General features: G+C 47.2%; 1 protein-coding gene across 1 annotated transcript in view; it reads right to left on the bottom strand.

Moving 5' to 3' along the window:
- SYT2 (synaptotagmin 2) overlaps nucleotides 1-13,708 on the bottom strand; it is a 224,737-nt gene that overhangs the window by 122,608 nt on the left and 88,421 nt on the right. The window contains exon 2 of the mRNA XM_073561058.1: nucleotides 4,441-4,533. The gene's annotated coding sequence lies outside the window, so the exon portion shown is untranslated. The remainder of the gene's footprint in view (nucleotides 1-4,440; nucleotides 4,534-13,708) is intronic.

The following is a 13,708-nucleotide window of genomic DNA, read 5'->3' as shown; positions in this document are numbered from 1 at the left end:
GTGAGTCTGTGTTCTGCTCCTGCTCTGATTCTGTTCAGTTCTGGGGGAGCTGTTGCTCTTTATCCCTCTGTGAACTGTGCCTTGTATCTTGGCCTGCTCTGGGGGCATAATACCCAGATCGCCTTTCCTGGAGGCTGCATATCCAGGCCTGTCTGAATTGTGTCTTGTTTCTCTGTCTGCTCTGGGGGCAGTAATACCCAGAGCGCCCTTCCTGGAGGCTGCATATGCAGGCCCCGTGTATGTTATGTGTTTGCTGAATCCTGGATCTGCTCCTTTACCTGACCCTGTCTGAACTGTGCTCACTGTGTGATGTTCCTGAGGTCCTTCCGTGCCTTGAACCCTGTGCCCAGTGACTGAGACTCTTTGTTACCTGACTTTCCGTGATCTAACCTGGGTTCATCTAGGAAGTAGGAGTCCAGTGTGTCCACTGTGTTTCTGCTACTCAGTACTCAGCTGGGGATTCGGTGCAATTCCCTGCTGGCTCCTGTCCAACCCGGCAGGGTTTGCACCAAATCGCTTGGGTTCCTTTCTAGGTCACTTCCAGATGTCTGGAGCCTGATGACTGTGGTCTCTCATCTGGAGCCTGTCGTCCACGGCCTGATGTCCGGTGTCTGACGACCCTTTCCAGATGTCCACCTGATGTTCTGATGTCCACCTGGCGTCCAGATGTCCTGATGTCTACCTGATGTCTACCTGATGTCCACCTGATGTCAACCTGATGTCCAGATGTCCTGATGTCCACCTGGTGCCCCGATGTCTGACCCAGTGTTCTGATGTCCACCTGATGTCCTGATGTCTACCAGATGTCCACCAGATGTCCTGATGTCTGATGTCTTCCTGATGTCCACTCCGTGTTCCCGATGTCCACTCCGTGTTCCCGATGTCCACTCCGTGTTCCTGTTGTCCAACCTGAGTCCGGATGTCTCTCTGAGTTCTGATGTCCAGCCTGCGTCCAGATATCCAGTCCGTGGTTCTGGTGGTCCAAGTTGTGCTCTTAAGCCGGTCCCATTCTCCTTCCTGGATGGAATCCTCTTCCATGGTTTCCGGGAGTTTCCAGCTCTGCTCCCTGGTGATGGTCCCACCTGCGAGTCCTGGATCTGACCAGCCTATGCCCGGTGCTGTAGTGCCACCACTCTTGGACCTGCGCTATCCTAGTCCTGTTCTGTTGTCCTGCCGGTTCCATGGGGTCTTACCAGTGATGACCTCTGCCATCATCTGAAGTCCGCCTGTGGTCAGCGTCTGAAGTTCTCCTGCTGTGCCTGTGCTACGCCCGTTGCTGTACATGCGTGCGTGGATCCGCTGCGCTGCATGACCACCCGCACATGCAGTCCCCCTGGTAAGCCTGTGCCAGACAACCCTGGACCGCGTCAACCCATGATGACGTCCTGCTTCGCCTGTCAACCTGAGATGGGTTTCCTTCATGATGTGCCTATTCCGGAACCTGGTGTTTGTATGTTTTTGCCTTCTTTCAGTAAACTTTATTTTTTCTTCATACCTGAAGTTGTGCGGTGTCTTTTAGTCCTGCTTATGGCCATCTTGTCCACAAGCTCAGCTGCATCAGACCCCGGTTGCTACCCTTCCCTAGTCCGGGTCCCCCCTGTGGTCCAGTGGGTCCACATTCCACCACCGCCTGGGACACATACCCCGTCGTCGTTATAGCTCGATGACACGGGAGCGTTGGCTGTAAGCCACGCTGCGTCCGCGATCGTAACAGCTAACTTATATTGCAATTGTACGATAAGGAGAACATTGTTATTAAAAGGAGTAGTCAACATCAAAAAAAGGAAACATTGCTATAGAGGACTTAATCACTATAAAAATCATCCTCATAAAATATATTTTGGTGTTGCATTTGTGAGATTTGTGTCAGATCACCAGGGTGGTATAAATGTGTATAACGGTGACCGCAAAAAAAGTCCAATTTCCCATTTAATTTCTTTCTCCTTTGATGTGATAACACATCAGAGAGAGAAATGGGTTCCACCGATAGCCCCTCCCCCCCGTAGCTCAGGTGTCCCTTGACCCTCCTGAATCCCCCTCGTGATGTCCCCCGGGAAATGCACAGTGCGCCAGCCGGGATCTGCTGTCCGGCACCCGGCAACAATAGGAAATTTTTCCTATTGGTTCAATTTGATTCACTGTGATAGACCCTATCACAGTGATCAAATTAAAAAAATAGTAAATCGAACCCCCCTTTATGACCCCCTTATTTAGGTAAAAATAATAAAATAAAAAAAGTATTTATTTCCATTGTTCCGTTAGGGTTGGGGCTAGGGTAAGGTTGGGGCTAAGATTAAAGTTGAGCTAAGGTTAGGGTTGGGCGAAAGTTAGGGTGGGGCCAAAGTAAGGGTTGGGCTAGGGTTAGGGTTGTGGTTATAGTGGGATTAGGGTTAGGGGTGTGTTGAGGTTAGGCTTGGAGTTAGAATTGGGGGGTTCCACTGTTTAGGTATCGTATGTATTAGCCAACCTGAGTATAAGCCGAGGCACCTAATTTTGCCACGGAAAACTGGGTAAGCTTATTGACTCGAGTATAAGCCCGGTATGCATTGTCTCCTCATTCCTGTCCTGATCTGTGTGGCTCCCCTCTCCCTGTCCTGGTATGCCTGGCTCCACTCCATTGCAGTCCTGGTAAGCATGGCTTCCCCATCACTGTACTGGAATGCGTGGATTATTACATAAAAAACAAGCATCCTACTCGCCCTTCTCCAGCGTGCCCTCGCAGCATCTCGTTGGTGCTGGCTTCTGGCAGCTCTTCCTGTGCTGAGCGGTCAAGTGGCACCGCTCATTAAGGTAATAAATATGCACTCCATCCCTACTGGAGTAAAAACGCGTTCATGTTCATTACCTTAATGAGCAGTGCCACGTGATCGTTCAGCCAGAACCAATGAAATGAAGGGCACGCTGGAGGGTGAGTATGATGTCTTCTGGAAGCCGGCGTATGCAGCTGTCACTGTGCGCGCTATAACAGAAGTGAATATTCATTTCTCTTTTGCAGCGGCACAGGCTTTAGCCACAGCCGCCGGCTCCTGCCTCTGTGACCCGCAGCTCTGACACTCCCCCTCCCCCACCGCTTTTCTGGGACAATGACTCGTGTATATGTCGAGGGGGGGGCATTTTCAGCACAAAAAAATATGCTGAAAAACTTGGTTTATGCACGAGTATATACAGTACATCAGGGGGTCTCCAAACAAGACATGGCGCCGCCATTGATTTCAGACAATTTTATGTGTTCAAAAATCCAAAAGGTGCTCCCTCCCTTTTGAGCTCTGCCATGCGCCCAAACAGTGGCTTGACCCCACATATGGGGTATCAGCGTACTCAGGAGAAATTGCACAACAAATTTTGTGGTCCATTTTCTCCTGATACCCTTTTTAAAATACAAAAAATTGGTTCCAAACTAAACTTTTTGTGAAAAAAGTAAAATGTTTATATCACATTGCTTTAGTTTTCGTGAAGCACCTGAAGCGTTAATAAACTTCTTGAATGTGGTTTTGTGCACCTTGAGGGGTGCAGTTTTTAGAATGGGGTCACTTTTGGGTATTTTCTGTCATATATGCCCCTTAAACCCTTTAAAAAAATTGCTGGTCAACTTTTAACCCTTATAACATCCTAATGGAAAAAAATATGTTTCAAAAATTGTGCTGATGTAAAGTTGACATGTGGAAAATGTTATTTATTAACTATTTTGTGTGACACCACTCTGATATAAGGGTACAAAAATTAAAAGTTTGAAAATTGCAAAATTTTCTAAAGTTTTTCAAAATTTCCATTTTTTTCATAAATAAACGCAAGTCATATCGAAGAAATTTTACAACTAAGATGCAGTAGAATATGTCACGAAAAAACAATCTCAGAATCAGTGGGATACGTTGAAGCGTTCCAGTGTTATAACTTCGTAAAGTGACAGTGGTCAGAATTGTAAAAATTGGCTTGGTCATTAAGTACCAAATTGGCTCTGAAACTAAGGGGTTAATTAAAACTAATTTGTATTGGACAATTCCTATTACTTACGTAAACCTGTACACAGGGCCGTGGGAGAAGAAAATAATTTAATTCATATAGATATATTGCTAATATAAATAATTAACAAAAATAAAGTAATTCCAAACCGATGTCTTCTCTTGTCAGCTCTGCCCTGTTGCCAATAACAGATAACAGTAGATTGGTGGAGAAGCTAATGGGAGCTTGGACAAAGAGCTGGCAAGTCATGGGAAATGTAGTTTACAGAGGCCACATGGCCGACCCTGAAGGACCGCCCACCTCACATTGAGCATGGAAAGGCTGTTATGTAGAAGTTGGAGCCAGAAAGAGGAGTAAGAAGGTAACCATAGAGTGTCTGAGGTCATGGCTGGGTTTCTTTAGACAGGGTATTCGGATGTAGGGAGTTTGGAAGAAATAATAGATTATAGGAGAACCCGTTTAACCATTGAATTCCCTTACCTTCCCTTCTTGGCACCACTATTAATCACAAATAAAGTGTGGAGTGTGATGGAGGTATCTTCTCACATTTGTGGCTGGCCCTTTCCAATGAACCTGTAAAAAATAAAAGGTATAATAGTATACCTAGATATTACATTTGATAATGAGCATAAAATAGCTATAATTATGAAGAAAAGTAAATAAACAGTATTGTACAATGAAGGCTCAGCTTAAACTTGGTTTAAGCATTTACAAGGTAAATGACCACCAAACATAACAATATGATTCCATTGTATTCTTTTGGCTTCTGTCGGGCTGTCATATATTTTTATGCCATTTTACTAACTGTAGAGAAAATCATACATGACCATTCTATTTTATACAGAAAAATCTCAAAAAACATGGATCATTTTACAATGGGAGATTAACAATGATCAACATATGCATCAAAACCTTCCATCAATGATATACATTAGGTAATACACTGAACGCTTACATCTGAAGAAAGACTCAAATGTGAAATGAACGTATAACTTACAGGGGATATCAGAGCCTATGGTACTGATGACCTATCCACAGGATAGTACATAAATTGCAGATCGGTGGGGCTAAAGGGCATGTCACACTAAGAGATATCGCTAGCAATATCGCTATAACTAGTGACGTTATAGCGATATTGCTAGCGATATCTCTGTGTCTCATACTTACCTACGACCGGCTCCCCCGCTGGTTATCGCTGATCGCGCGAGAACAGGTTGGACCGTTTCTCGTCGTCAGCTTCCTGTGGCGCTTCCTGCTGTGAAGATGAGCGACGCGTGGATGCGGGCGGGAGGACGCAAGATCGCCTGGTGTGACAGGTAAGTAGCGATCCCCGTCCCCAGCGATGTCGCTGGTGAGATCTGCAGCTCACTAGCGACCACTTAGCGATGTACCAGCGATCCTGACCGCGTCATATCGCTGGTCGGGATCGCTGGTACATCGCTAAGTGTGACAGTACCTTAAGACACCAGGACACCAGGAGCTATCACTGATCAGCTGCACTCAGCACCTCCATTCACAGTGTTGACATCCAATCACCAGAGCAAAAAACAGCTGATCAGTGGGGGGGCGCCGGGTGCCAGACACAAATCCATCAGGTATTGATGACCAACCTTGTAGATAGTTCATCAATACTGTATGCCCAGACAACCCACTTAATAAAACGTATTTTGCAAAATAAATTACTAAAGAAAAACATCACTACCCAATAAGCAGCAGGCAGCAATAGGTAAATAAAGAAGATGCCCTACACTTTGCAGTCTCTACTAGTTTTCCAGTACCTTGTACGTGTTGCTTCTTTAGCATTTTGAAAGTCAGCAGGAAGTATTATTTCTTATAGTTTATACACAGTTATACAAGCCTGACAAATTGGCGCCACACCACTAAATGGCATGCATCAGAATATTTTAACAATTAAGGCTATGTGCCCACGTAGCGATTCTCAAGCAGAATATTTCTGAGCAGAATTGCACACCCTGCTCCCGGGAAAACGCATGCGGTTTTTGACGCGCTTTTTTAAGAGTTTGTCAAGCGTTTTAGCATGCGTTTTCCTAAGTGGTTTTGCCCATACAATTGATGGTATGCGGAATCATGGGCGATTTCGCAGCAGTAAAAAACGCACCATTGGCACAACAATTGTGCCACAATTGTGTGTTTTCTATTAGGAGTGCATGGAATGCTTTTTTTAAGCGCTTCCACGGCAGAATCGCGTGTTTAAAATCGCCCCGGAAACGCTTAAAAAACGCTATGTGGGCACTATGAGCCTATGATGTCATTTGTACACTTTGTACAGAGAAAAGAGGAGATGCCGCTTTATTGGGTCTCTATTTTACCAAGGGGACGAGAGCGACTGGACACTTGGGCAGCGACATGGACGAGTGGTGAGGATTGGTAATCTGTAGAATAAAAGGAAAAAGATTGTCCAGGATTTTAAACATTTCCTAATGACAGGGATGTTGCAAAATAAAAAAATATTCATACATTCATGGCAGAAAGTGCTAGCACCCTTGAAATATGCCCAGAAAATGAAGAATTTCTCCCAGAAAATTATTGCAAGTACACGTTTTGTTACATACATGTTTATTTTCTTTGTGTATAATGTAACAACACAAACAAAACGGAGAAAAAAAATAAGGCAAAATGGACATAATTTCACACAAAACTCCAAAAATGGGTCAAACGAAATCATTGGCACCTTTCCAGTTATGTGGGTAAACAACTTTATTTAAAGCATGTGATGCTGGTGAGAGCAATATGAAAATCACACCGGAAACCACGTAAAAAGGGGGGGAAGTGGACTCAATCTTTGTATTGTGTGTCTGTGTGAACCAAAATTGTTGAAAAATATTGTTACACCAGGTCCCTGTCATGGCGCGGCGCCCAGGTCTGCCACTGTTACACCTGGTCCCTGTCCTGGCACTGCGTCCAGGTCTGCCACTGCCCCCCGTTCTGGGCACTCACCTCAAGCTTCGCAGGCTGTCCTTACGCAGCAGCCGACCTCCTCTGTGTCTCATGTTGCTGCTCAGCATTCAGGTCTCTTCCCTGCCTCCACCTCCTGGCGTCCTGTCGGCAGATCTGTAACTAAAGCTATTAGGGCACGCCCGCGGGCTCTCCTGCCTTCTTAAAGGGACAGCGTGCATTTTTCAGAAAGAACAATTAACCAATGGCAGCGCACTGGCTGCTATTTCTGGCCTCTGCTCCATAGGGAGAGCGCCGGAGCAACGAGTATCAATCATTACTACATCCGGTTCTCTTGCCAACCTGTCTGCGCTACCTCTGCAGTCTCTGTGCGTTCTCTAATGCTATCTGTCTCCACAGAGTATCAGTATCCAGATCTTCCTGGTTATATCTGCAACCATCTGGGCGAAAGCCATCTCGCTCCACCAACAGCCATCCGAGTCCGAGGACTGTGTGAAGGTCACTGGAACCAACTACTTACCAACTACCCGGATCCAGGACCTGTCTCATTATGGACTCTGCTGTAACTACTGTTATCCCTTTTGGTCCCGCTGGGACAGCTGCCACGTGTCTGGGGTCTAATTGGAGGTAGCACTTGTGTCCTCCGGGTATTCCATTCTGGTCCTGTCTGAGGGGCTTTACTACGGGTACCTGGGGCTCACTAGTCACGCCCCCTTCAGAGCCCCCCGGACCAGGGTCCCGAGGTTCCACTTTAAAAATAAAAAACGAATGTGAACGTCACCATCTCTGCCTCCGCTTCCATTCGTTACAAATATGAACAATCTTATGGTTATAAGTTTATCTTTTGATGTTCCTTTTCCATAGTGCGCAACATAATCAAGAAGTTTACAATCCATGGCACTGTAGCTAATGTCCCTGGACATGGACAGCAGCAAAAAATTGATGAAAGGTTGCAATGCGAATTCCAAAAAAATTCACACTGTCCTGCAGGCTCAGGATGCATCATTGTCAGATCGAACTTTCCATCGACATTTGAATCAAATGAAACACTATGGCAGGAAACCCAGGACGACCCCACTGCTGACACAGAGACAAAAAAAAGCTAGACTGCAGTTTGGCAAAAGACACACGAGTTACCAAAAATCCTTCTGGGACAGCGCCTTATGGACAGATGAGACCATGATAGAGGTTTTTGAAAAAGCACATCATTCTGTTGACCAAAAATGGAATGAGGACTACAAAGAAAAGAACACAGTACCTACAGTCAAATATGGTGGAGGTTCAAAGATGTTTTGGGGTTCGTTTGTTGCTTTGGCACTGGGTGTCTTGATTTTGTGCAAGGCATCATGAAATCACAATGCAGTGGCCAGTGTCGGAAAGCTGGGTTTGCGTCTTAGGTCATGGGTCTTTGAGCATGACAATGACTAGTGATGAGCGAACGTGCTCGCCACTACTCGTTACTCGCCGTACTCGGCGAGCACCGAGCATTTCCGGGATTACTGGGCGGGAACTCCGGTCTCCACCCAGCTTTTTTGGCGGACTTCAGGGATTGTCTGCCAGTCAATGAAACTCCACAGCCATCTTTGTTGTGGACGTGCAGTGATTGGCTGGCCGCACAGCATCATCAGGGGTGTAAGAGACCGGACGCCGCCCTGCTCGGTGCATTCAGCTCTGGATTTAGATAGTGTAGGGAGAGCTGCTGCCGAAATAGGGTCAGAAATGGGGATTTATTAGTCAGTGTGGGGTCTAATTCCTGAGTATATACCGTATATACTCGTGTATAAGCCGAGAGTTTCAGCCCATTTTTTTTGGCTGAAAGTCCCCCTCTCGGCTTATACATGCGTCATATACCGGGAGGATTGGCGGGGGAGCGGGGGTGTCAGATCATACTCACCCTTCTCTGCAGCTTCCCTGCTTGTTCCATGCTGTCAGCGCTGCTCTCTTCCTGCTTCAGCTGTCAAATGGTACCCGCTCATTAAATATGCACATATTTAATGAGCAGCACCACGTGACCACTGAAATAGGAAGAGAGCAGCGCCGACAACATGGAACAAGCAGGGGAGCTGCAGAGACAAGCGCCAGGACCAGGTGAGTATGAACGGGGGGAGGCATATTCACCTGTCCCTGCGCTCTGCTGTCTTGCGTCCTCTGCAGTGACATTCAGGTCAGAGGGCACCATCGTGCCCTCTGCCTGCACAGTCACTGCAGAGCCCGCAACGCTGATGAGCAGGGGGCAGCGACAGAGGTGAGTATACAGTTTTTTTTGTAACGGAGGCAGCGGCAGCAGCAATATGATGGGGCCACACACTGTGCAGATAACTCGGGCCACTCATTATGCAGATAACTGGGGCCACTCACTGTGCAGCATTATCTGGGGCCACTCACTGTGCAGCATTATCTGGGGCCACTCACTGTGCAGTATTATCTGGGGCCACTCACTGTGTAGCATTATCTGGGGCCACTCACTGTGTAGCATTATCTGGGGCCACTCACTGTGCAGCATTATCTGGGGCCACTCACTGTGCAGCATTATCTGGGGCCACCCACTGTGCAGCATTATCTGGGGCCACTCACTGTGCAGCATTATCTGGGGCCACTCACTGTGTAGCATTATCTGGGGCCACTCACTGTGTAGCATTATCTGGGGCCACTCACTGTGTAGCATTACCTGGGGCCACTCACTGTGCAGCATTATCTGGGGCCACTCACTGTGCAGCATTACCTGGGGCCACTCACTGTGTAGCATTATCTGGGGCCACTCACTGTGCAGCATTATCTGGGGCCACTCACTGTGCAGCATTATCTGGGGCCACTCACTGTGTAGCATTATCTGGGGCTACTCACTATGTAGCATTATCTGGGGCCACCCACTGTGCAGCTTTATCTGGGGCCACTCACTGTGCAGCATTATCTGGGGCCACTCACTGTGCAACATTATCTGGGGCCACTCACTGTGTAGCATTATCTGGGGCCACTCACTGTGCAGCATTATCTGGGGCCACTCACTGTGCAGCATTATCTGGGGCCACTCACTGTGCACCCTCGGCTTATACGCGAGTCAATAAGTTTTCCCAGGTTTTTGTGACAGAATTAGGGGGGTCGGCTTATACACGGGTCAGCTTTTACACATGTATATACGGTAGGTTCCAGTGTTAGGTAGGCAGGGTAGTGTACGTCGCTCTATATACATCAGTGCAAAGCCTGCAGTCATTGTATGTGTCATTGCATACATCAAGAGGGTCCATTCCCTTCCTGTGTTCTGGTGCTGCTCCTGCTACCTGTAGGATATATTGGCCATATATACCTAGCCCCGGGTGTAATTGGCCTTGAAAAAATGTTTGGTCAGGGCTAATAGAGCTTTTTTTTATTGCAAATCAATCTAGAGCCTTTTTTTTCCTCCATTTGCTTTTTGACAGTGCACAATACAGCCAGATCCTTTTCCTAGCACAGCGTGAAAATCCAGCAATTTTAAAGGGGTCCCAAACATCCATTTTTCCATTTTGAGTGCGCAGAGAAATATTTAATTTTTATGTAGTACGGTTGAGTAGATTTTTTTGAGTGTCTTACACACTTTCTTGACGCTATTTTGCTGAACCCCTCCCTCACAAAAATACATACAGGCCACATATTTTACAGTACGGTATATCTGTGACACACCTCATCCATCTGTCTGCTAAAATGTTTTGTCTTTTTAGGCCCAAATTCAATTTTTTTTTTGCTGTCTGTCACTGTACTTATATACATCACTATTTAGCCAAAAACAAATGTAACACCTGCACAGGGAACTGTCAGAGCATCTACCAGGATACTGGAGCTTACAGACACTAAGAAGAGTTTTGCAGCGGCTGTTAAACGGGGACCTACAGACATTAATCATTTTTCCCCTGAGTGTCAGTGGACTACAATTCTCAGGGACCCTTGTTTCAGTCAGATGATAGGAGAGAGAGAGGATTGGACGAGGAAGGACTTGGGGGAGGGAGCTGGGCAGAAAGTGAAAGTAAATGTGGAGAGAAAGAGAAGTGTGGCAGCTTGCTGTGAGAAACAGAGCAGTGGGGATCTGCATTCCTCTACGCTGCAGAGTGTGGCGGCCCCCGCTGAGAGACCCACGCTGCTGGAGAGAGCAAAGATCCGGAGAGTTCTGCCGGCACTCCCACTGCATAAAGGCCTAAATCCTGCCGTCCCCAGCTGGTGTCCAGAGAATCATCTGACCGTTTGAGACACAGTGAGTGCCCTTCTGAAATTTGTGGTTCTACCAGCGCTATTTACAGTGAGTAAACTACAACCCAGACTATTGACAATAATATTCATCTAAGTGCACCCACGGTTCTACTTTGCGCGCCAACATCCATGGCAACTGGGCCCCAACGTTTGGACTGAGTTAATACAAAAGAGGGAACCTGCTACGTTATATTTGCAGGGTCGGAGTAGAAGTAGACTGTGATATGTATATGACTTTTATAGAGCACCGTTAATTGTATTGTATGTTATTCCTTTAAACCCACCTCAATTCTGCTGCATAGCAATAATACTGTTAAACGGTTTTACTCCTGTTCCCTAAGTGTGTGTACTGAGCTGTGGCAGGGGTTTCGCGAATCAGCCCCTGGCAGAAGATAACTGTCCTTCTGCAGCCCCAGAGAGAGACCTCCAATCAAGATTCGGGTGGAGGCACAGCGCCCTAGAGAGATGAGACCCCCCCATAACACTCAGTGTACCGTGGTAGCCCTAAAGGGGTGTTACACAAACAAAACAAATAGGCAACAAATTTGTCGTAGTGGTATCTCCGGGCCAGCTGATATCTGTGCGTGCTCAAAGTTTGGCCAGTTTAGGCTGGTTTTCCTTTTTTTGTTCTGGGTGTCACAGTAATTATATACAGCACTAGTTAGCCCAAAAATAAAAAAAAATACAGGCCACACATTTGTCATAGTGGTATCTCCTTAACAGGCCTCATTTATCAGTGCCAAAAATGTGGCCATTTTAGGCCTACACATTGTATTTTTTTGCAGTCTGTTAACGTAGTTATTAAATCTGTTAAGGCAAAACATATTTTTACCTAAAGTCCAGATAGGTAAAAGTGTGATTTTCCAGCACACGTATCACATACAAGTTGCCTCCCAAATCACCCTTTTGTAGTGAACGTGTATAATATTCTAGTCCATTCACAATGGGCAAGGCGCATGGCAAGGGACGGGGAAGTGGACGTGATGGTGATGGTGCAGGCCGAGGCCGTGGGCAAGCTAAAATTGGCCCACCAAAAACACCCACATCTTCTCACTGGACCTTAGTGTCCGAAGTCCTAGGGGACCGCAGCAAAATAGCATTACTGAAGCCCTAGCAGAGTGAAAAGGTTGTTGGTTGGAGAGCGGATAATACTTCCAGTTACTTATTCACCACCACCAGCACCCTGTCTTCAACATGGTCATGTCACAGTAGCCATGAATCTGGACACTGCATATTCCTTACCCTGATCCTCCTTCCTCCCACCATGGTGAGTGCCCTGAGACAACTGATCCCACACTTGGACACTCCGAATAGCTGTTAAGTTTTCCACTGGAGATTCGTGCCTTTCGCAAGGTCCACTTGAAGCAGAGCAAGATGATATTCCATGTAGCGATGCACAAATCTTTGAACAGCCACGGTCACAAGAGGTGGACGATAATGAGACACAATTGCCAAAAAGTCAGGAGGAGGACCAAGGTGGGGAAGTGGAAGATGAGAAGGTGGATGATCTAGTAGCAGACTGAACCTGGCAGGAGGACATGCAGAGTGAGAGCAGCAGCACACAGGGGGAGGTAGGCATAGCACTACTTCAGGCAGGAAGCAGTGTGGTGGTTGCAGACAGAAGGCGTGCAACCTTTCCCAGTAACATCAACCTGACGGAAGTTGCCAGTCCAACTGTTAGGTCTTCCCGAGTCTGGTTATTTTTTAAAGACTCTGCTGATAACCTCAAACAGGCCATTTGCAACACCTGTCATGCCAGTATCAGCAGGGGTAGCAAAACTACCAGCCTTACCACCACCAGCATGATCAGGCACATGATAGCAAAGCACCCGACTTTGTGTGTCCAACCCCATGCTGCAGGAACGGTGTCCGCGGGTGACACCACAGCTTCTTCCAATGTTGTGCATGCAAGCCAATCCCCTGTCCACAGTGCATTTGAAGATGCCTCCTGCCATGCACCTGCCGTTGCCCACAGTCAAATACCACCATCATCAAGCACGTCCATGTCCTTGTCCCAGCGCAGCCTTCAGTTGTCCATACCCCAGTCAATGGAACGTAAGCAAAAATATGCAGCCAACGCCCCACAGGCCACATTACTCAATTTTCATATTTCTCGTCTGCTTGAGGTCAAAATGTTGCCTTTTAGGCTCATGGAGACAGAAGCTTTCTGCAACCTGATGGCGGCGGCCGTCCCAAGGTACTCTGTCCCAAGCTGTCACTATTTCTCCCGCTGTGCCGTCCCGGCATTACACAAGCACGTGTCCCACAAAATTACCTGTGCCCTCAACATTGCAGTTACTGGGAAAGTCCAGCCAGCCACGGACACATGGACAAGTGCTTGTGGCAAGGGACGGTACATAACGCTGATGCACACTCGGTTAGCATAGCGGAAGTCGGGACCCAGTCAGAACTTCTGATGGAACACGTGCTCTCGACGCCAAGGATTACGGGCCCTACGTCGATCAGGGTTGCCCCCACTGTGCACAGCTCCTGCCCCACCTCCTCCTCTTCAGCCTCCATGTCCGAAATGACCACATCAGTCACAAGCTGGAAGCACTGCAGCACTGTCAAAGCAAAGCAGCAACAGGCTGTGCTGAGGCTAATTTTCTTAGGT

The sequence above is a fragment of the Dendrobates tinctorius genome, unplaced genomic scaffold (genome assembly GCF_039654945.1).
Source record: "Dendrobates tinctorius isolate UK_male_01 unplaced genomic scaffold, ASM3965494v1 ptg000312l, whole genome shotgun sequence".
In the NCBI taxonomy this organism is placed as follows: Eukaryota; Metazoa; Chordata; class Amphibia; order Anura; family Dendrobatidae; genus Dendrobates; species Dendrobates tinctorius.
The sequence above is the reverse complement of the archived record's forward strand: the minus strand, read 5'-3'. Positions and strand labels throughout refer to the sequence as shown.